Source organism: Lycorma delicatula, chromosome 7, assembly GCF_047948215.1.
Source record: "Lycorma delicatula isolate Av1 chromosome 7, ASM4794821v1, whole genome shotgun sequence".
NCBI lineage: Eukaryota > Metazoa > Arthropoda > Insecta > Hemiptera > Fulgoridae > Lycorma > Lycorma delicatula.
In genome coordinates this window covers 34363841-34389838 of record NC_134461.1, presented here as the reverse complement: position 1 = coordinate 34389838, position 25998 = coordinate 34363841, and the positions used below count along the sequence as shown (strand labels likewise).

Below are 25998 nucleotides of genomic sequence, written 5' to 3'. Positions count from 1 at the left end.
AAACCAGATATCAAACATTCTCTACATGTATTTTTTTTTTTTTTTTTTTATATTCCAATTTACTTATGGTTCCGGTAAATTGGAACCGATTGTACGTAAATTAAATATTGCGCCAAAAAAAAAATGCCTAAAAGTAAACTTTTTAAATGACATCAATGTTTAATTTTATTTAAAGATTTATATCTATTAAATTAAACTTACATTTAGTCAATTTTTTTTTTAATAAAAATTAATTACACTTACAAATATAAAAATTAAATTTTTTAATGAATTTTTTTATGACAAGAATAAAGTTATTTAGAATTATTAATAAATAAATAATTCACATAAATTATAACGTGCAAGAAATTAACATTTACTTTAAAGATGTAATAAACAAAATGTGACAGCAACTGTAAGTGGCACCGTGTTTCTTTTTAAACTTTACATATTTAAATTACTTATTTAACATCCCTTCCCGATAATATTTATTTTTAAATCTCATTTATTCACTAAAACTTTTCATAACTTCATATAATTAACTGGATTAATCAAAAATTTATTTTATTACAGAATGGTTCAAGAAAATGTCTGATATCAACATATCTAATTATTAAAAACAATTAAGCAATTACATTATTAATAAAATATTACATCATTTTACCCGCATTAAGGTCAATGTACTATAGTTATCAATTTTCATTTATCCCACCCCCTCTAAATAAGCTATTAATAATAACTTTTAAATAGAACAATTATTAAATTTAATTTTCATAAATACAAAATCCGTTATTATGTTTTTATCATAAAGTTATTCGAAAGTGAAACAACTTAAATAACCTTTTAAATATTTTCACAATTAATATTCTATGAATACAAATATTAAAAACTTTTTTACAACGTTTTCAACAACTTATCAAACAAAAATTACAATTTCTCATTAAAATAAATTAATAGATTTTCCTTCTTAATCATTTTATAAACTTTTGTCAAGGATAGGAAGTTTTGATAGCGAACGTTTAAATATTTTGTATATATGTAAATTATAAGTGTAAATTATATACGTAAACTTATTTACACTTTGTATATATATATATATATATATATATACAAAGTGTAAATAAGTTTTTATTAGTCTGTCAATGCCAGATCAAATAAAAATATTTAAGTGATTTAACTTGTAAAAATTATAATTATATATGAAACTCAAACATATAATTTAAAATATGCAAATCGTTAAATATAATAAGGGTAATTATATTATAAAGTTATAATATTTACATTTATAAGTATGCAATCTAAAGAGAAAGAAAAATGTTAAACGAAAAAAAAAATGTGAAAACTTTATTTTAATATTTTAATGACAATTTACAAAGAGATTAAAAAATAATCCTTTCATCAATGATTAATTGACAATTAGCTGTTACGATTTATTTACGCATCTTCTACTGTAAAGAAAAATTATTTTAGAATTTATCTGTAAATAAAAAATATGTAAGAATAATTTTTAAAACACCACTCTTAAATTAAACGCACTAAAAGGTAAAAATTAATTTTAAGACGCTATCTCAGAATGGATTTGACAACAAGATTAAATGAAATATGTAAGATTATGTGAAAGTCAGCTTCAAATTAAAAATTTGATGTTTTTGCCAATTTTTTCATATGCGTGATGAATGTCCTAAAGGGAAGGTCATGTCAAAGTATAAATCTTTGCTCCTCACTCTTCAGATCATTCTTCACGCATATGAAAATATTGGCAAATAAAATATTTTTAACTTGAAGCTATGACTTTCACATAATCTTATATATCATCATCAAAGCTTGCTGCCAAATCCCATTCTGAGATACCTTCCTAAAGTTGTTTTTTACCTTTTAGTGCGTTTAATTTAAGAGTGATGTTTTAATTTTTTTTTACATATTTTTTTATTTTCTACTTTTTTATCTTCGTAAATTTATATTTTACAACTGCGCTAGTGCACAGGTTTGAGCGATCTTTCTTTCATGCCTCCAATTTCTAATATCACAGACAAGAGTATAAGCAACTTTAAAAGTTCATACATCTTAAATTAATGTATATACTCATATACATTTCAAACAGCACATATCTTAGGTTTCTAGTCTCGCATATTAAAATCTCTCGTGCATTCATACACTGAAGGCCAGTCAGTAATGTCATTCAACACACCAAAGGAAATTCCGGATTTCCAAACTCCAGCCATAATTTAACAAAAGTTGCGGGCAACTATCTTTTCAGCGTGTGTGCGGTCGAATGTTCAAGTTCTGTCGGCAGTAAAATTACTTTTTGATTTTTTTTTTGTACTTTTTTGAACCTTTTTGATATATTTTTTTTCAATTTAAAGGTGACTTTGATCTTAATTTCTAATCTACACGGTGAAAATATGCACTTCTCACTTATGTTCGAAGAGGAGTAATGATTTTTATTTATTAGCTCATAAGTATCATGAATCATCAGATATAAATATTGAATTTAACGGTTATATGAAATTAAATTTTTTTTTCAGTCGTAGAAAAAATACTTTCGTTCAATTTAATCAATTGAAACGACAATATCATAAAACATGAATAATTCTTCCTTTATAATAATATTATAAAATATGAAACACAGTATAAAGAAACAACTAATATAGTTTATAAATATCTATTTTTAAGAAGTAATTATTATTTACTAAAATATTAATAAATTGTAAATATTTCTCGTATACTGATAAGGCTCATTTTGAAAAAAAAAAAATTTTTTAAATACATGAAGTGGCCTTAAAAATTACTTTACAAGCCTTAATGATTCCATAGATACTTCTTAACGATTCCATAGATGTTGAAAATTCATCCATAAAATCTCATTTAGAGAAAAATAATTTTAAAAACCTTCGATACATTGAGAAAAAAATTATTTTCCTTAAGAGTAGGGATGCTTCTATTATTTTCTTTTATTTTGTATTTATTTTAATAATATCGTTTCAGTGATGATTCTGAAAATATTATTTTCGATACACTAAAAACAATATTGAGTAAAAAATTGTATAAAATCAACGTCGTTCAATATATATATATATTGATTACTTATATATATATATAAAAGTAATAAAAATAAACGGTAATTTACTTTAATTTTATTTCAAATTTTGGACTTTTTTCGGTAAGCGGGTACCACTTTTACTTCTTCTTTTTTTCAAAAATAAACAATAAAAACGCGCATTTTTACATTTATATAACAATCACCAAATAAGCCAATAACCAAATAACATTTTTACCGAAAAAGGACCAATTTTCTATATTAATAATCAATCTTGGATTGGTCTTCTATATTTTTTTTAATTCTACTCATCGATTTTATTCAAACATGGGTCTTCCAAATGTATCTGAGAGAGATCAAATATAATCATTATTGCTTATAATTATAAATATAATCTAATCAAATTTAACCTATGTTCGTTTCACTCGCTAATCTTGATTAGCGAAGCGAAGCGAGCATAAGGTTAAGTTTGGTAGATTATATTTATAATTTCTCTCAGATACCTCCAAACATTCACTGATTTGGAAGAAAAAATTGAAAAAGGAGTCTATCGGTATCCGAATGAAGTACCAAATTTGTTATAGAATCAATTATTTTAATCCACAAAATTTCATAATTTTAGATTAAACTTATCTTCAGGTATTTAAAAGACAAGTACAAAAATCTTTGAATAAATTATAACCTATATTTTTGTATACTAAAACAGCTGGGAAATAAAATTTGAAATTAAAAAGAAAAAAACACTCAAGAACTTTATATAGACAAAATATACAAGACATTTTACCGTTTATTTTATCGTATTTTAAGATGCGTCACAATATATGAAACCATAATTTAATTTTTATTTTTTTTTTGTAATATTTTTATTTTTGATAAAATATTGAAAGTAGGATACAGTCTTCCTCCTTCGATAAAAATTGAATTATTTCGATGACAGGATCTGAAGCAACATCCACTTTAACTATACGTAAGCAAACATTATTAAAAATAATAGGTTAGAAAAATCAGCCTTAAAAATGTAATATTCCATATTCAAACTGCATTAAATTTTCAATATTTACTCCTTTCATTTACATATGATAATGTATCCTGAAGCTATGTAATTTACATTGTACATGGATAAATATATTATTTAAATTAGAGCAAAAAACAAAATACAGGTATTTCAAATAAATTTAAACTTACTAACAACAGATATTAATTTAAATATAAAACATATACAAAATATTTCAGATTTTCGTTAAAAAAAAAACATCAAAATTTCTAGTAAATGAAATCCAAAAAAATTACAATGAAATTATAAACCGTGCGATAAGAGTCTCGCAGGTATCATTTCTTCCGCTCAAAAAACAAAAATTTCTGTAATATAAATAAAACTGTTTTTAACAAAATGATACCGATATCAAAAAAGGTAAGACACTACATTTCTATTAACAAAGTCTGTTATTAATTTATAATTTTCTTTAAAAAAAATACATGTTAAATATATGTAATACACAATAGATATACAATAAAAGACAATAAACGATTTTTAAGCTCGTTCTATGCAAAAACAAAAAACTATTACAAAACTCTTACCGGCCCGATTTCATTTATTAAACAACGAATAATCATAAAAATATATTATTTCTGTAAATGTGAATCGGGCCGGTAAAAGTTCTGTAACAAATTATTCTATTTTTTGCTTATTATATGGAACGCTTAAACATTGTTAATTATCTATTATTGTACATCTATTGTCTATTACATTTATAAAAAAAATTCTAAATTAATAACAAATTTTGATAATAGAAATGTAGTGTCTTACCTTTTTTTATATCAGTATCGTTTTGTTAAAAACAGTTTTAGTTAATTATAGAAATTTTTGTTTTTTGAATGGAAGAAATTATATCTGTGAGACTCTTACCGTACGGTCTACAACTTCATTGTAATTTTTTTGGATATCAGCAAGGTTTTTTAAGATTTTTTTATGAATTACTGATTGTTATCTTATGGATTCATTATTAAAATTTATTGCCTTAGAACAAACAAATTGAATTTCACGACCAATTTTTTTTTTTTTTTTTTTTTTGTTGATAGTCATATCATTGACTTCATACCATATTTTTCCGATTTTAATAAAAATAATATAATGACCTTCACGAATCAAAAATCCGTGATGTAAGATTGCACTTATTACTTTCTAAGTGTAACCTTCGATTTTTATTTATTTCCTTTTTAATAAAACTAGTATAATCTCTTGTAAACTAATACTTTTATTTTATTTTTTTAAGAAGTGATGGGAATTAAAAAACTTGTTTCATCTTCAGTACTTTCATTTACATAATAGCATTTACTATTACAACAAGCTGTAGTATATTTTCTTTCAAATTTTATTATTTTAAGCACATTATCAAGTTTTATTGTACGATACATAATACTATCCAGTACTGCTATCTAGTGGCGTGATTCGTAAAGTCACGGTAAAAAAATGAGTAAAATGAAATATTCGAGTCCCGCGGTTCATCAAATAGAAAAAACAACGTTGTCTAACAAAATTCGAGGTATTTTTTGAAAGTATTTTTTATTACTAATCTAATTGAACTGAAATATAATGTTTTCACGCTTAATTTTCCCCCATTTCCATTTCACTGATAGGTTAGGTAATGTTTAAAACTGTAAATGTTGTTCGTTGACTTCGTCGCCTCTTACCGACGAGGTTCTAATGAACTCCGTGGTATCAACAGTTGATCAAAAAGTGAATTAAAAACCTGTGTAACTATGTAAATAAGTTGGTTGATCAGATACATAAAAATAAAAGAAATTTATTTATTTAGATATCATGACATAATTGAAATGTATATTTTTTTCAAAATTTAAGAATTATGGGCGATATATGATGAAAGACATTCCCGAAAATTTTCCAACCTTTCTTAATAATAATAAGATGCCACATTAGGTTTAAAGGAAAGTAGATAGAGAGCGGTTTACCTTCTTTACCGTTTCTATTACTACTTTACTAATGTACTTTTAAAAACTTTACTCTTTAATGGCTTTACATTTTTCAAAGTACATCATTCTTCATTATTATTTGTTCTATAATGAAATTTATGATTTTTTTTACATACCATCCAACATATAAATTCAGCTTTTAATCCTAAACGTTTGTCCAAATATAATCATAATTATTTCAAATTATCAAAATGAAATGTCTTGTTTCTTGTTTACACGTACCTGAGGGCATGTTTTCTTTTTTAAAGAAAATTAACACGTTTTACTTTGTCAACATGAAATTAAATTTTATCAATTTTATATAAATCTTAAATTTTATTAAAATGGACTTTAAGTTTGTTGGTAGATTTAAATTAAAATGTATAATAAAATCGATTTTTATAAATGATTGTACCATGTGTTTCAAACTGGATATCGGGGTTGTAAGGCTATGCAATATTTCACAAATTTCACGTACATTAATGCATTAAATAAAAGAGCAACATAAACAGTTTTAGAGTCTATATCGATTACGGCTATGACCAGTTCTAAGATCTTTAGATTATGATTTAACCGTGACGATGAAAACTTTCTTTATCGTGTCGTATTCAGTGACGAATCAACATTTCATGTTAACGGAAAAGTAATTAAACATTCACGACGTGGATATATGGGGATCAGAAAATCCTCAAAAAAATATTTCAGTGTGAACAAAACTAAATGTTTTTTTGTGCCATATCCCGAAGGCAAATTTACTGGAAGAAAAAAAAGTTTCGCGGAAGAAAATATGTCTGGAATGAACTATCTTGATATGCTTCAATTATGGTTCTTTCCTCAACTATAATACGAAACAAAGAACTTTATTTAGCAACAAGATGGTGCGCCTCCTCACTGGCATAACGCTGTACGTGATGACCGGTTAAATGAAATTCTCCCCGATCACTTGATCGGTCGCCGGGGACAAGATGACAGGGCTTGTTTGCCGTGGCCTCCAAGTTCATCCGATCTGATCCCAAGCGATTTGTTTCTTTGGAGATTTATAAAGGATCAAGTGTATCTGCCACCGTTACCGGCTGACCTACCCGTCTTGAGACATAGGGTTGAAGTAGTTATCGCATCAATTACTCCAGACTTACTGATTAAGGTATGGGATGAACTCTCCTATCGGCTAAATGTGTGCCGTCTGAGGAATAGTGCTCACACATTGAACAATTATAGAAAAAACTGCTTAAGTTTATCTTTTATTTCATATATAATTTATCACTTTAAGTAAAACATAAAAAATATTACGTAATTTTAAAACCCCGAAATTCTTTTTGAAACACATATTTTAATTCATATGAGTTATATTTTTAATAAATGTGAGGCAACTAAATGAAACGATTAAAAAAAAAGCCAGAATATTACCATAAATTTCATGAGGGACTTATTAACTTAAAAAGCGCCAACCTTGAATAAATATTATAATTGGCCGGCAAGTTAAGAAATTTTTAATTGTATTTAATAAATGAGATTAATTATAATTTAAAAACTAACGAAAATAAAACTAAAATGCATTATTTCATTTTGTATTTTATGGATGTTAAAATGGTATCGCGTACTTTAAATTTTAATTAACAATACTGCATGTATGTATGTTTAGAATAACTGTTATTAAAAATAATGCTATTCTTTTTTTTAATATTATAAGGAAAATAATTAATTCTCCTAAGGGAAAAATCCCTCTGAAGTCTTCTCAAATTAAATTCGATTATGTATACTTGCACAGTTTCTGACATACACATTTGTCCTCCTATTATAAAAAAAATTTATTCACATGACGTCACGCATGACATGATTAGTTCATTGAAATTTTAATAAAATTTACTTGTTAAATTTTACACATAGTTGACAAAAATTTTAATTAAGTATAAGCTTTTTTTATTAAATTTTTTTTTAAATACTCGTAATTAGAAATGTAAAATAAAATTTAAATAATAGTAATAAGACAGGTAAAAAAAACTGACAACACAGTTATAGAACTTATATATATATATATATATATATACAAACTTATATAAATAGCCCGTCACGCGGCTATTTATAAATAAAATATAACTAATATATTATTGACGTGTTGAAAAAATCCCACCTTACAATTGCAAGATAATAATAATGGCTTGAGGTTAAAACCATAAATGTCAAATCTGGTATTACTATAAAAAAATCTATTTCAACAACTTATATATTAAAAACGTTTTCAGCGCCCTTGAGAATGTATAAACTGATACCTCACCCGATTATGCTATTTTTTGCTTGAACCCCAAAAGTGGAAGTCAAAGTTCAGTTTTATAAAAAAATATTTTTTAAAGCAATCATGATTACGATAAAAATGAAGAAGAAGGAAAATGTTAAAAAATGCATGACTATTGGTCGGATCCGGGCGCTCGGTGGGGTTTGGGGCTCCGAATTTATTAAATATTAATGTATATGCGTAATTAGACAACAGAAGAATCCACAATGAAAAACAAGTATCACAATGATAACAAAAACGCTTCAAAGTTTAGAGCATTTTTTGGGGTGGGGGGCTATTTTGCAATTTAAGAAAAATATGACTTTAAAAAGTCAAAATCTCGAAATACTGAATGTGACCTTACTCTACAACCTCACCATCTTGACCTTTTATGGCATCAATGCCATAAAAAGAAGCATCAAATTGGGTGCATTTAGTAAAAAAAAAGGCTTGAACATCCATAAAAAAATAGATACACGAGTTGACTTACGAAAATCTCTTTCACTTTGTATAATTTATTCAAAAACAAAGTATTATTATTATTTTCTCTTTCATTACAGTTTCATACTCGAAAGGTATCCATAAGAACGAGACTAACCAAGCCATGATTGGTTCACCGATTGTTTAGAAACTGTCTGATTATTCTGCATGTTTTTAATACTATATGGATTTTTTACGATATGGATTGAAGTAAGAGTGTTTTCTAGAATTTTCATTTAGGTAGCATTTAAAATGTCTTATGCTGATTCCAGTTGCGGATATAACTATTGGTACTATAGTGACTTGATTTTGTTTCCAGAGTACCTTTATTTCTTCCTTTCTTATATATTTTGAAATTTTCTCGTCTTCCTTTTGTTGTTAGTTAGATTTGTTGGGCATGGATACTTTCTATGAAATAGGTGTTTTTATTCTTCTTTTTTATTAATGTCTGGTCTATTTCCAGTGACAGTTTTATTGGTGAATATACCTGTCCCAGTATAATTTTACTGTTTCATTCTCTAGGATTGATTCAGGGGTGAATTTGAAGTACGGAGTTTCTGTTGTAACTAAGCTGTAGTTTTTTGCGATTTACTGGCGAATAATTTCTGTTGCAGCTTTATCGTGCCGTTCTATGCAATGAGTCCCTGCCAGTATTTTACATCTTCCAGTAACATGGTCTATTGTTCTAATTTTATGTGACATTTCCTGCATTTGTCGATCTGGATTGTGAAGTCCTTGAGAATGTGTTTCTGGTAATTTCTTATCGAGATGACTTGGTCATGAATTGCTAGTAGAAATCCTTCTGGTTCTGTTTATCTCCTTTGCAGCCACTTGTGTAATAGTTTTGTGCGTGTGTGAGGTTGTTGGATGATGTTCCTATATTTACCATGTAGTGCCTTTTCTGACCATCTCCGTAGTTTTTCTGTGTGGGTGGTTGGTCCAGTATTATCTCTATTTTAGTCGTACGGATTGGCCACATTAAGTGGAATGAGATCCTTATCTGTTTGAGCTATGGCTTGATAAAATTTGTTTATTTAAAAAATAATTTCTGAGCCTTTGTATTTGGTTGTTGTTCAGAGTATGAAGATCAATGGACCTTTTCCGTTGACTCTTCCAAAGACTCTTCAGCCGTCTTTCCTGTGTAAAGTTATTCTTTCTATTGGAACTTAGGTCAAGGGGAAAACTGGCCACTCATAAGCGGCGAGTCAATGTGACGAAAGCCGTATTGTCGGTCCGTGTGGGAGTTCCTTGATGCAACCGTGCTTTGTTCAACCGATATCAGTAGTTTACCTACGGGAAAATACTCCTACCGCACTGCTGTGGGAAGCTAACCTAGAGATATATATGACTGACCACCAACCAATTAAGGCTCCAAGCGCTTTAATAAGGTGGACAGGTACTTTTCGATATTCAGTGACCTAAGGGTGGTAATGAATTGCTGCCTCGACGAAATGAATTTTAATTTATGAATGTCATATTATACGAGTAATTTTAGTAGTTGACGGGTTGCGCCTACCCATTTTAGCAAATACATGACAAGTGAGCGGTTGGGACACGTAAGCCGGTGTATGGAACCGCGCTTAGTACGCTCACGCTGTTAGGTAAGCTCAAGGAGCTGTTTAAGATACTGTGTCACTAAACTGTTTGGCGCTCAGTTGCCGTTTGTGGCACAGACATTTGGTCGTATGCTTTAAAGTGACTGTATTGGTTGGTGGCGGGAGAAATGCCAAGCAAACCAATATGCAGTATAAAGCTGTTTTCTTACTTAAATATAACCCCGTATATATATTGTAAATAATGACAGTTTAATATTGAGTAAAATTTCTAACTCAATCAATCTTTAAGTGATTTCTACGTAAAAAAATAGAGAACAGGCATATTCGGAGATAAAATATTTCTGAGAACTTTATTCGATGTTTTTCGGAAGAAATCATTTCCCACAGTTCATCTACAATTGTTTGAAACAGCCTAATTTAATGTATAATATTAAAATTCCACGGCGATAATTCTTTCATTATTTAACTTTAAACAATGGCAATTATTTATTATGCATTAATCAATTATATAGTTAATTTATGTGGTGACACAATTCAAGTGACAATAGAAAAGCTTTATCATCGTCTTTGCAAAGTAGACTACCGTATAAATTATAAACACACTATTTACTATAAATGAAACTTTGGATAAAGTTAATACAATCTATTGAATTGAAAGTTCAAACTACTGAACGGATCAGGGATATATTCGGTCATATATCCAGCCACCCAATGAATATCTTTTCATAGAATATACTATGTAATCAATCAATCGATTCAAGAATATCAATCTTCAAGTTTTACACCCCCATAATCAATGAAATTGAATTGACTAACTACGTAGGGGTATATATGTGTATATATTACATGACATAAACCCATTTGGACAGGACACAACTCTAGGACATGATACAGCTCTAATTCACTCCGTTCAATCTTTCAGTATTGTAACATATTATTAGAAACGACGTTTACACCCAAAATTTAATAATTTATTCAGAACGATATATCAGTATGTTTATTAAAGATTTACTTAATAAAAAAAAAAATCAAATAAAGAAGATTATTCTGGATAACCCCTTCCACTGATCGATTTAGACTAAAATATTTAAAAACCAAATAATTTTATTATTAATCTTTGTATAATTACTATATTTTTTTTATAATTATAACAATATTACTTTTTTTTATAATTATAAATTTTTAAAAACATTTTATATTTTTAATACATCTTGGAAAATATTTTTAATTAAAACAGAAATGTTATTTTTTTTGTTATTTTGTTTTATTTTTTCAAATAACAAAACTATATGTAAATCGTAAGAGCAATAATGAGGTAAAAGAGAGGTATTTAGTGATACCTCCCAAGGCAATGTAATAAAATTCTGAACAAAGTATAATACAATTAAACACAAGTACAGCGAATAAAAATATAATTAACAATGCGCACATAAAGTCCGTAACAAAATACACATAAATCATCAACAATAAAACAGAGCAAAAAAAGATAAATGTTCAACACAACAATTAAATTGTCAACAAAACAAATAAAAGGACAATATTTACCGCACAACAAAATTACTCGAAATCCAAAACATGCACCTTTTCAGTCGTCTTACGTTCTCACTGTTATCCAGTAGATTAAACAGCCAGATGGTTTTCATGTATAATAAACATAAGTATATATTTCTAGCTTAACCGGTAAATTTCTTCATAAATAGATGGCATCCCTAGATAATCGTGGTTCTCCTTGTTCTTCACAAACTATGGGGTCTTTGACATGTTCCTCAACACTTTTTTCTGGAACCTTTGGATGATGTCTACACTGCTATCGCTTGCCATATCCCAAAGTTGTATCCGTAGATCCATATTGTCTTTTAGAAACCCTTATACAATAACAGTTCGTTACTTAACGACAACACGGACCTCCTCCCTAGTAACCAGTTCAACCACCTACGCTTAACATTTAATTGCTTTGACCTTTTCACACATATAATATTTCTATATTAGGCGACGGTCCAAATCCTAAGAGTCGAACGTTGTCCGAATGAGGGGATGCTTATTCCGCCAAGATAGGAGTTTTGGCATCGAGCCCCGATTAGCTGAGGCATTCACTATTAGGATGAGAGTGGATGTGTTGAGAATTCCGTGACGGAGCTGCGATGTGGGAGGATGTAGGCATTGACCTCGCTCTCAAAAAGGGACCAGAGCACAGAAATATAGGGTATGTTTTCATTAGAGGCTTATTAAATTTGTGATACTATTTCTTGACTTTTAAGTAAACCAAAGGAACTTTGAATTTACTTGAGTCGTAGAAACAATTTGTCGTTGTGATCAACACAACACTTCTTTTGTTGGTATAAGGATAATATTTCTGATGTTTAAAGACTCAATCAAGTAAATAATCTGAATGTATAGTCTAATTGAAGTAAGATATAGGAAGAGTGTCTCACAAGGCGGGTCCTGAATGAGGTATGTGAACATTTTAGGTTCGTGATCTATAATTTTTTTTTAAATTGTAAACATTTCTTCATACCTCTATATATAAAGTAGAAACTTTCAAAAAATATTTAAACCGAAGGGAGATAGAACAAAAAAATATATATTTCAATTTTAAAAGGTGGGGGTTGATTATTTTTTTAAATTTATTTGATTACTTATATATATGCATTGTAGGTAACAAATTTGCTTTAATAAAGTTTTCTCTTAAGTGCTCCTGAAGAAAATCAACATTAGTTTTTTGTCATATCCTTCCATCCCATTAACAAATTTCGAAAAAAGTTAATTTAATTAATACCCCATATACGAAATATTTGAGCCAAATTATAAAAAAATCGGTTCTATCAATCTTGAGATATAAGGTCAAAAACATACGTACGCACATACAGACATATGTTTTTTTCTTTCTAGATCAGTAATTCTCAACCTTTTTAACTCCACGACACCCAAAACGTAAAGCAAAAATATATATATATAACGAATATTTCGCGATCCCTCAACCACAACCCAATGAAACCTGTACATTACGGAACTTCACAAAATTTAACCTTTTACTTTTCCCTTCTTCCTTTTTTCCTTTCCCATTTTCCCCCTTTTCCCCTTTACCCATTTTTCACTTTTCCGTTTTTTCCCCTTTATATATACACATATAGATATATATATAAATAAAATGAATATTTCGCGATCCACCAACCACAACCCAATGAAACCTAGTTAAAACTATTTAGCTGCGTTGATAGCGACTGGTATCAACATGCATGTATGAAGTATACAAACATGAGCGATTTATAGGTTCCAAGTTAATGTGTACGTGATCCTTGTAATTTGGTCTACTTGCAAAATATACGTTGTGATAGCGTCATGTTCGAACACAAAAAAAATCAGTTTGCCGAGTATATACCGGAAGGTAAAAATGATTTCTCGAAGAGGTGAGTATGAATCCATGTAGTGAAACAATTGTTGCGGCTGCTAAGTTACCGGTTGGAATTCACGACCGTCAAAATTTCTGTCGATAAAACGTTACAACTATGATTCACATCTGAAAATTTGGATATGTTTCGGCTTGCTCGTCGAAGTAAATATGAAAATTTAGTCACAGAAGTATTGAAAATATTATTCTCTTTCGCCACGTCATACCTATGTGAAAAGGGTTTTTTCGTCTATGGTTGGGCTAAAAAAATAAATATAGGGATCGTTTTTTATCAACTGAAAACAATTTGCTTTTGTGTGATTCTATCATAGATTCACGTATAGAGAAACGTTTAGATCATAAACAAACGCAACCACCTCATTAATTCATTTCTTTTACATATGTTCTTATAAAATGTTATAATATATTTTTTTCCTTATAAAATGATTCCATTATTGTTTACGTGTAAATTTGTAGGCTAATTTCGAGACCCCCCCTTTCATATCACCGCAAACACCTGGTTGAGAAAAGTTAGTCTAAATGAATTAGTTGTATCCTAAAAGTTGAACATTTGCAAATAACCCGATACCCCAATTTTAACACAATCACCATTCATTTTCCTTTAATATAGTTGTTCTAGCTATATTCGCTGATTAAGTAAACGCTGTACCTCTATCATAACAGAGAATTTTATAACCACCCCGATGGACAGTAGGAAATAATACTTCACACTACAAACCAATAAATAAATAGAATTTTTTTTTATAAATAAACTGAGGTATTTTTTGTATATTATTAAAGTGTACTCTCATTTATTATTAACAGATTATTGTCACAAAACTATTTAGTAAAAATACACAAGGAAGAAAATTGATTAATCATAACTTATTTATAATTCTAATTATATTATAACCCTCAAATCTTAATTAATACATTTTAGCACATACTCGTATTATAAGCTGCACTGATGCTTGCGTTACTATGGTTATTCTCATAAAATAATCATAACTAAATTGTTACAGATCAATCAATATTTACTGAACGATTATTAAACCATTTATTACCATCTATAATGGTCGTTTTACAATATTATCATACATTTATAATATAACTAGCTGACCCGACATACTTCGCTACTGCTAGATTTGAGTGTATATATATATATATATATATATATATATATATATATATATATATATATATAAATTAAATTTACAGAATTAAAAGTTTGATTAAACATTAAAAAACTGAACATTACGGAACTTAGTAAAATTTAACCTTTTACTTTTCCCTTTATCTCTTTTTCCTCTTTCCCACTTTCCCCCTTTACCCCTTTTTCCTTATTCCATTTTTCTCTTGTCCGTTTTTTTTCTTCTTTTCTTTTTCCCTTATCCCTTTTTTCTTTTTCCTCTTTTTCCCGAGTTTCCTTTTCCCAATTTTCAAGTTTTCCCTTTTGCCTTTTTCCCCGCGCATAAATCGGTTTAGCAGTTTTTCATTCTATACCGGACACACATACGAACATTGCCTTTTATGAATATAGAAGAAACTCTGTTTATATATTTGTTTGTTTCGTAAATATCTCAACACCGGCGCCACCTTGCGGGTATAGTTTATGAAAAAGTTTTTCTTTACACGTAACTAATATATATTCTGAATATGAACCAAATCAGTCCATAAATATAATTCTTCTAAATATCTAAACCCGCTACCTAGCGGGTCCAGTTTTTTTTTTTTTTTTTTTTTTAGAAATATTTCTTTCCGTGTAAGTAACACATATTCTGAATATAAGCCAAATCGGACCATAAATACAATTTTTCAAAATGTCTCGACCCCAGAGCCACCTAGCGGGTCCAAACTAATCAGAAACCTTCGCGGGCGTCCGCACAACTCGCCAAAGTTTCATCGCAATCAAATGAATGGTATAGAAACGCATACGGGACAAACAAAGTAACATTAATTTTTATATATAAATAAGACAAGCCCACCAAATATTTTCTTTGTTACTTCACTACCGTCATTTCTAATACAAAATGATAACGGTAGAAAAACACTCATGAGAAAGAAAAAATTTCCTGTAAATGTTAGTTGCCAATGTCAAATTGTTGAATCTAAAAGGTTTTTTATAACTTTTTAGACGTTTTTTCACGAGAAGTGTACCTTCTCGTGATAAATAATACATTAAAATATTTCTTTCATAATATTTTGTTTATTTCAGGAACATCTACGTACAGATTGGTTAGATAACATTTTGTATAATGTTTAATTTTAATTTTTTACATGTTTAATGTTGACACTTTTTTTTTTTTAATTTCGTTTGGACTATCTACGGATCGCATTAAAAAACAATTTTATTTTACATTTTGTATCCTTTTCTACCCGTACGTTTTCATTCTTTAGCTAAGTTAGTCTCTTGCCTTTGAGAAAATCTTCTATACCTTTTTACTTACCCGTTGAATATAGCTAGAATAGCTATATTAAAGGGACAATTATGATGATCATACAAAAAATTGGGTGTCGGGTTTTTTTGAAAATCTTTACGTTTTAGGATCCATTTAGTTCGTCTAGTTCTAGACCAAAAAAAAACGTATGTATGTTGTGTCGCACTTCTTTTGGCTTATAACTTAGGATTAACCAAACAGATTTTCTTCAAATTTAAATCGAATATTTCTGGCATTGAACATATTAATTTATTTTTCAAAATTTCTTGAGGTAGTGCGGGATATTGCAAAAAAACAGTTTCTATTTTCTTCACAGGTATTTTAGAAAAAAATTTATTAAAGAAAATCTATTATCTACAATGGGTATATAATAATCCAGAAACGAAATTCATAAAATCAACTTCCCACCTCGTAAAACTGAAATGTGCAATTTTTTTTGCTTTATTTCCCTAATAATACCGAATTAATACCGGTGAAATAATATCGAATTTTAACCGAGAATCCGGGATTAGCCGATTTAAAATCTAAAATATTAATAATTTTACTGGTTAACCATATTTGTAAATTATTTTACAAATTGTGCCTGCTGTTTTTTTTTTTTAATTTAAATTTACAATTACAAATCGGTTGTAGTATGAGTTCTCTACAGAGGTAGAAGGAAGTTGATGTAGAAAAGATAGTTTTCAAACAACTGATTTAAAGGATGATAAAGTTAAAAATGGATTGCTTTCCATAATGTTAGCCACACGTTAAAAGATAACTCATATTTTTTGCATTATTATTATTATTATTTTATTCTTTTTTCAAATACTAAAAATTCTTTTTTGTTTAGTTTCAAACTACTACGAAAAGTTTACTAATTTAACATCCTGTTACGAAACAAAAAACCATTAAATAAAGCAAAAAATAACAATAAGAATATTTTTTTTATTGTAAAAAGAAGATTTGCTGATAAAAAAGTATATAAATGGTTAACAATAGGTAGCTTGGTCTACAAAAAAAAAAAGTAAACTGAACACTGCGTCTCGTTAAAGGCAATTTTTTTTAACAGGCATTTCTTTGATACATTTAACATTATGAAAGAAGTTTTTTTTTTGTTTTTAACTGTCATTTTCATTGCGCTAAATTAAGTTTTATGACAAATTAGCTAAATAATTTACTGAACAATTTTCAAGTTCTTAAATCTTTTTCTATGCTGATTTACTTAAACCTGATTTAAATTAATGATAAAGTATTATTTAAATAAATAAAAAAATTATTAATAATGTTAATACTTAGAAAAAAGTAACAGATTTGACATTTATATTTAAAGTTTTGCATGATATTTATGATAAAAATATTTTGAATACATCTCTTGAATGCTGTAAAATATTTTTAATAAACGTTAACAAAGATGTAAAAACTGGAAAGAGAACAATAAACACGTATATTTATCTCAACTAGTAATAACTCTAATTTTATTTATTACTTATTTTTGTGTTTTGAAAATTTTACGTTATTTTTTTTTTTGACATGAAAGTCATTTTCATATGAATCGATTTTCTAATTTCATTATTAATTAGACGGTTAAAATAAATGAACAAATATAAGTATTTTATTATATTAGTATCTTACCACTCTCTGCATGTTATTTTTTTTTATAAAAATTTACTTTTGTTTCCAGTAAATTGGAACCGATTGTAAATTAAATACTGCAGCAAAAAAATAATAATAATATCTTGTGAGCCTAATTCCTTAACTTACAAAAGGAATCTCTATATGTATAACAAACTATTTCAAAACGTAAAGAATACTTAAATTTTGCAGGAATTATATACAATTATACTTCTGACTTTAATAAAATTTGAAATATACCTTATTTAGGTTCAGAGTTATTATTTACAACTGAAATTATTCGTCGTTAACGCCTTTCACCGGAATTACGTCCCTCGACAGTACAAAATCCCGCAAAAAAATGTCTAATTCAGCACTGAACAAGTGTAGTATACATTATTTTCTAATTAATAATTCTGTTAAGTTTGTTAATTAAGTTAAGAATGAGATTAAATTCACTTAAGACTATTTAAGTTAGGTTACGCTTAGGTGAAAGTTAGGTTATTTTAGGTTAATTGCAGTACATTATTTACGCAGTAAATAATTTGGTTTAAGTGAAATTCAATTGAGTTTAGTTAGATTTAGGTCAAGGTTAACGTTATGTTAATTAGGTAACTAACTATCTGAACCACCGGGTTGGTCTAGTGGTGAACGCGTCTTCCGAAATCAGCTGATTTTGGATGATGAGAGTTCCAGCGTTCATGTCCTAATAAAGGCAGTTACTTTTATACGAATTTGAATACTAGATCGTGGATACCGGTGTTCTTTGGTGGTTGGGTTTCCATTAACCACACATCTCAGAAATGGTCGACCTGAACCTGTACAAGACTACACTTTATTTACACTCATACACATCATCCTCATTCATCCTCTGAAGTAATACCCGAACGGTAATTCCCGGAGGATTCCTTGTACTGAACTTCGTACGATATCAACATAATAACACGCTCGTTTCCCTCACTAACCTTGTCTAATTAAACTAAATTAATAAATTGACCGATCGTTAGGCTGAATCAATAATTGTATGCAATAACCAATTATTAAGTCCGAAAATAATGTACGTTACAATTGTACAGTGCTGAATTAAGAACTGTTTGGTGACGATACTGTTAAATTAAGAGAGACGTCACTCGAGTGAAAGGCGTTTCCGACAAATAATTTCAATTGTAACGAATAACTTAGAATCTGAATAAGATATATTCCAAACTTCATCAAAGTTGAAAATAAGTACCTAATTGTATATAATTACCGACATATCTTAAAACTGAAACACAAAGATGTATCTACAAATATACACAGTCGTCACCAGTTAAGAGTTGTTTCCTCTTAGAACAACAATGATGTTACAGTTTTATCCTTGATTAAGCAGGATAAGGTGAAATTGTAGAGATTAATCTCACCCGAATTTCGGTTTTCTTGACATATATGTTAGATATCACAACCAAAGTACCGTAATTACAAATCATTTTCAAAAATTTTATAACCTTTCTCAAGTATAACAAACTTTCTATGCCAGGTTTACTACGGAAAATTAAAAATAAAATGTTTTCCCGTTCTGAGAAATGAGGAATAATAGCGAACAATTTGACAGCAAAAGAAAACTACATTACTTCTGCAGTCAACCTTTATATAAATCATAAAAATATTTTTTTTAAAACTGATGTGGACACTACATGACTTCCTTGTACGCCTATTAAATTACATAGTTATTTTTTAAATGAAAAGTAATAAAATTTTATTTCATTAATTTATGAATTTTTTAAATATTTTTTTTATTGAATTATTATTTATTGTAAATTTGTTTTTACAATATTTTTAGGTTAATAATTATTAATAAATCAATATATTTAAATTAAAAAAAAAAAATTAAAAAAAGGAGATGAAGTCGGATTCGAATCGATCTTCCCTTATAAGATCCAAATATTTCATTACATAAACCACTTGGCTATAACTCAGGAACCAATGAAAATAAGTATCACTTATATATTTGAAAAGCTCTCAATAAGGGCTTATTACTGCAGCTAAGAAAAAGTTCAAAAACGTAATATTTTGGATTTTTTAAATATTTCCGTTGAAATTTGAAAACCGAAATTTTTTACGATCACAATACTTGCTTTACTTCGTATAAGGAAGTAAAATTTTACTATGATCTATCAAAAAAAGAAAAAAAGCCCCCAAATATCTATATAATAACGGATTGGATCTTTATTTCCATAATTTTTAATTAAAAAACTATGTAATCGTTTTTTAATTAAAAAATTACTTTTAAAATATGTATTACTTTAAAATAGCTTTATACAGAGTGATTCTAGAAGAACGTAGCAAACTTTCAGTAAACGTTGTACATATGAAAATAAATAATAAATAAAAAAATAATAAATAATAATAAATGTTCACATAAATATAGGTTCGAAAGGAGTACTTACGTATTAACGCCACCGCAGCTACAGCTTTATTTAAATTCAAAGTAGTCAGTTGGATTTCGGTGGAAAATGGGCCGAGTTTAACTTGGCCCATTTACTTGGCGCTAACCTTGACTAATTAACAGGAGTGTTTTGATTATTTAAATAATAAATAATTGCAATAATTACTGAATTTATTAAATAAATACTCAAAAAATTACGGTGTTAATTAGTCAAGATTAGCGAGCGAAGCGAGCGTAGGTTAAGTTTGGTTAAATTGTATTTATAAAATAAATAAATATAAATAAACATTTATTAAAATTATTAGAGACTGTTCATTTTCCACCGAAATCCGATTGACTATTTGCTTTTAAATAAAGCTGTAGCTGCGGTGGCGTTAATACGTAAGTACCCTACTTAGCGTGTGTTAGCTGGTGAAAAATTTCGACCTGATTTCTGCATAAACGGTAAAATTAAATCAGACTGTAATTCTCGGGACAAAAATTAAGTAGTAAATTTTGTGGTTTTATATGAAATTTAGCATGAAAAAATGAAAAAAAAAAATAGATCCCAGAACAATTTTTTAAGTATTTTTTTTAAGAAATCTGGGGTTAAAGACATACTGATGGGATCGAAAATACACTATTTTATGTTTGGCGTAAAATAACTTTCATAAATAGGTAATACACATTTTTTTTATTAATTAATTCACCATATAAGCTGGAATCTTTTACATGGAAATATGAAATGGAAATTTTATAGCGTATGAAAAATGCCATGTCCAACCGGGATTCGAACCCGGGACTTCCGGATGAAAGGCCGAGGCGCTACCACTCCGCCACAGAAATTACTACTGAAGTAATGATTAATATAAGAAAAACAAAACTGTAAGCAAAAGAATAACGTACAAATTTTGTCGAAGTTAAAAAACCGTTCTTTTTCAAGAAATCAAAAAAAAATTATGAATTTAAATATTTTTATTAAAAATTAGCCGTATACAGTTTTATATTATCTTGACGTTTACTCACAAACAAATAGGCTGAAAAATTAAAAAAAAATCTATTGAATTATTTAGACTACATGTAATATAAAAATCAAATGAAATACTTTCGATCATTTAAAGTTTAAATGGAACATTTAATTTATAAAAGGTAAAATTAGAAAACGAATTAAAAAATAAATTAATGTCACGTTTTTTGTAACACATAACACGTTTTTTGTAACACATGTAATTATAAATATTGTAATTAGGAAATGGTTAGATAGGAATTAAATCTTTTAGAAAATTCTAGGAACGGATTATTTAAATTTCAATAAAAATAATTTATTTTCTCCTTTTATTAAATTATATACCCGGTACATTAAACCTATTTAATAATAGCTATGATTATCTTAAATTAAAAAAAGAAAAAATTATTTAAAAAAAAAAGTAAATTTGCATAAAAGTAAAAAACTGAAAAAAATGAATATACACACAAATTTTCATGTTTTTCATGACACTCATTAAACAATAACACAATAAAAAATCACTTATTTTTTATTAAATCAAACTCGGAAAAAAATCAATTAATTATAATACAAAACAAGACGGTTAGTTAAATTTTTAAATAATCATCATCAATATTTATTAAGAAAAATAATTGTCTGTCCGTAACACCGCACGACCGAATGAAAGCTTATGGCGTCGTGATCATTTTGAATATATATATAAATTATATTACTGCTCTCAATATTATGGGCGACATTACTTGGATTACATTAATCAGGAACAATACATAAATTAATATTTATGTATTAATATTAATATTTGTAATTATGTAATGCATAATTACAAATGAATATAGATAAGATTACTTACTTTCATTCTTATAATACATTAGATCTAACAAGGTATGGACTTACAAAATGGCGTTAAATGGCGTTATGGTTGAATTTGTAAATCAATATTTTCTTCAGTATTATCATAATCTAAGAATTAAATTGAAAGACAGTAGATATAGTAGTTACTTGAATAATATATGTGTGTATATATATATATATAGCTAATTTCGTGCACTCTTTACATTATATATATGTAAAGAGTGCACATTATATATATATATATATATATATATATAATGTAAGGAGTGCACGAAATTAGCTATGTGCGTAGTGGTAATGAAAAGCATGTTTAAAAATATCATACAATCACACACGATACATGTAGGCTATATGAGAAACACATAAATTTACTTACATACACAGTGACTGAATTACTCTTCAATAACATCTTTCAGTATTAGAACAACGATGAACTAATTGTAAACAGATAGGTTAGTATTATACGTGCACCGAACAACTAGTATATCTGTATTTATTTAATGTAAAATGAAACACAGCCCCAAGCACAGAAGGCACGTACAACAGACTCCTTGTTGCTCGTACAACCTCGTCTCCACCGAATTTATCCGAATGAGCAATTTCACCTCAGAGCATGACAGATCAAACTACTGACTACCCAGCACAGTGTACTCCCGCGTTCGGCTAAGTTCGGTTCACTCGAGTGAACGTCACAGCCCTGATGTATCAGACTTTTAAATGTCCATCCAAGAGTGCGCCGCGCGCCTAAAGAATTTTTCACTTAAAAAAAAAGCTGATGTGGATATCACATGTCTTCCTTGTACGGCTATTAAATTACATATACATTTTTTTTTTCAATCAGTAGTTAATAATTATTAATAAATCATTATATTTAAATTTAAAAAAAGTTAAAGAAAGGAAATGAATTCGAATCGATATGCCGATTCGAATATTTCATTAATTAAAATTTTATTTGGCTATAACTCTGGAACCAATGAATGAAATAAAGTACGATACCACTTATGATAAATCGTTGAAAACTCTAAATGAGGGCTGCTGATTAGTGCAGTTAAGAAAAAGTACAATATCCATTTTTTTTTTCATTTTTTATTTTGGGCGTTTTGGACACTTTTGGTGCACAACTAGATGTTACAGCAGTTCTAAATCCAAAATTTCAACATTCTACGGCTAAAAGTTTTTGAGTTATGCGAGATACATATGTACGCACAGACGTCACGCCGAAACTAGTCGAAATGGATTCAGGGATGGGTCAAAATGAATATTTCCTTTGAAATCTGAAAACTGGAATTTTTTGCGATCACAATACCTCCTTTACTTCGTACAAGAACGTACAAATTAATTAAATAATTAGTTTTTTTTTAATGCATAAAACATAATAAATATTAAAAAAAAATAATAATAATGCTTAAGAAGCAGAGGAAATTATTTCTAACAGTGTTAATAAAATAAAAGTTTTTTTTGTTTTTGTCTTCAGTCATTTGACTGGTTTGATGCAGCTCTCCAAGATTCCCTATCTAGTGCTAGTCGTTTCATTTCGTTATACCCCCTACATCCTACATCCTTAACAATTTGTTTTACATATTCCAAACGTTGCCTGCCTGCATAATTTTTTCCTTCTACCTGTCCCTCCAATATTAAAGCGACTATTCCAGGATGCCTTAGTATGTGGCCTGTAAGTCTGTCTCTTCTTTTAACTATATTTTTCCAAATGCTTCTTTCTTCATCTATTTGCCGCAATACCTCTTCATTTGTCACTTTATCCACCCATCTGATTTTTAACATTCTCCTATAGCACCACATTTCAAAAGCGTCTAATCTTTTCTTCTCAGATACTCCGATCGTCCAAGTTTCACTTCCATATAAAGCGACACTCCAAACATACACTTTCAAAAATCTTTTCCTGACATTTAAATTAATTTTTGATGTAAACAAATTATATTTCTTACTGAAGGCTCGTTTAGCTTGTGCTATTCGGCATTTTATATCGCTCCTGCTTCGTCCATCTATAGTAATTCTACTTTTCAAATAACAAAATTCTTCTACCTCCATAATCTTTTCTCCTCCTATTTTCACATTCATTGGTCCATCTTTGTTATTTCTAATACATTTCATTACTTTTGTTTTGTACGTGTTTATTTTCATGCGATAGTTTTTGCGTAGGACTTCATCTATGCCATTCATTGTTTCTTCTAAATTCTTTTTACTGTCGGCTAGAATTACTATATCATCAGCAAATCGTAGCATCTTTATCTTTTCACCTTGTACTGTTACTCCGAATCTAAATTGTTCTTTAACATCATTAACTGCTAGTTCCATGAAAAAATTAAAAAGTAACGGAAATAGGGAACATCCTTGTCGGACTCCCTTTCTTATTACGGCTTCTTTCTTATGTTCTTCAATTGTTACTGTTGCTGTTTGGTTCCTGTACATGTTAGCAATTGTTCTTCTATCTCTGTATTTGAACCCTAATTTTTTTTAAATGCTGAACATTTTATTCCAGTCTACGGTAAAAGTAAATAATAAAAAATACATTTTATCGTTATAGATAACCCCATTCAAAAGTTTGAAATGAGTTTAAAAATATCCAAACCACTGAAAACTCAACTGGATTGTGGTAACCAATCTTGACTGGCGTTTTCAGTGGTTAGATATATTTTTCTGTTTTTTTTTTTTCTGTAGGGAGAGGAAAAGTTCTGCCAGCCGCCCCCATGCCCGCTCTGACAACTGTCCGGGGCTCTCACCCGTTAAAAAAAATATCCCCTTCCAGTCACGTAGGAGCCAGAACTAATTCCTATGGCATGTACTGAGTCTCCTCGTGATCATCCCAACCCAGTAGGGGAAGATACCCGCCTAGTGACTTCCAGTCGCCACACCACCTTCCCGCCCCTCATGATAACCCGTACTCTCTTCTACGACCCCTTGGTGGCCCCTGGGGGCGATTGACGGAAGGTGACCCCGGGAAGCCTCCGGCGTCCACCCCCAGTGACTGGCCCTACGATCATTCGTCTTCGGACTTCGTGCCTTGGTTCACCCGTTGATCCATATTCTGTCGAATTCTCTCCTCATGCGCTTTTTCACGTAACTTGGTGGAGATCACTGTCAATACTTTATCCAACTTATTTTTGATTCTAAGCATTACTCTTATTATATTACTCGCATCCACTACTCCGTGCTCCACCAGTCCGACTTCTAAATCTCGCTATCTTGGGTAGGAGAGCACCACATGTTCCGCGGTGTCCTGTTCCCCGCAATCATATGTTAAATATGTTTAAGCCAATTTTATTATACGCTTTTAATTAAGTTGTGCACTGTTTTGCACATGATGTTCAGAATTTTTTCAGCAATATTTAACATATTTCCAGATCAGATAGAAGACTAAAATTTTGCGCAAATGCTTATTGTCGATGACAATACAGTCTGATAATGAAAAATTATATTTTCATTCTATTTTTATTAAAAAAAAAATCTATTTTCATTGATAATTTGTTATTTGCAAATAGAAGAAATTCAAACAACCGGAAAAGCGTATAAAAGACTTCGACGCAGAGTCCCAGTCAACAGTGCTTTCTGCTACGCAAGAAAATGAGTAGCCTATAATGTGAAGATAGGTTATAAATGGACAGCAGTCAACTAGTGTCAGTGAATTCCTGCTATCAGATTTATGCACAAATGTTTTTGAATCGGTTATTCATTTTACTACATCAATATAATTCAGATTAAATAAAATCGAGGGGTGCCCTTCGTTGTTTCATAGCAAATTAGCAATCATATGATTGTAAATATAATGTAATACAATGAAGGATTTTGTTATTCTGGTTAATAAATGTAAAATAATTTTGTTAATAAATTCATTTTACATGCATTATTATAATTAAATGTAGCTGAGAGATGTCATAAATAAACGTTCACAAAAATTACATTCACTACCGTAAATAGAAAATAGATTTATAGACCATCGTTATCAATATAAAATGTAATTTGAATTTAATCAAAGAGTTCATTATAAAAATTTATCCTTTATTT

The 25998-nt window shown here is 28.8% G+C and overlaps 1 protein-coding gene and 1 long non-coding RNA gene across 2 annotated transcripts in view; one reads left to right on the top strand and one right to left on the bottom strand.

Annotated features, from left to right (window-relative positions):
- Positions 1 to 22457, bottom strand: part of LOC142328098 (uncharacterized) — a 135566-nt gene extending 113109 nt beyond the window's left edge. The window contains exon 1 of the long non-coding RNA XR_012757187.1: positions 22352 to 22457. This is a non-coding gene — a long non-coding RNA (uncharacterized LOC142328098). The remainder of the gene's footprint in view (positions 1 to 22351) is intronic.
- The window catches only part of Ms (neuropeptide receptor myosuppressin), a 193463-nt gene that overhangs the window by 115235 nt on the left and 52230 nt on the right, over positions 1 to 25998 (top strand). The window lies entirely within an intron of this gene.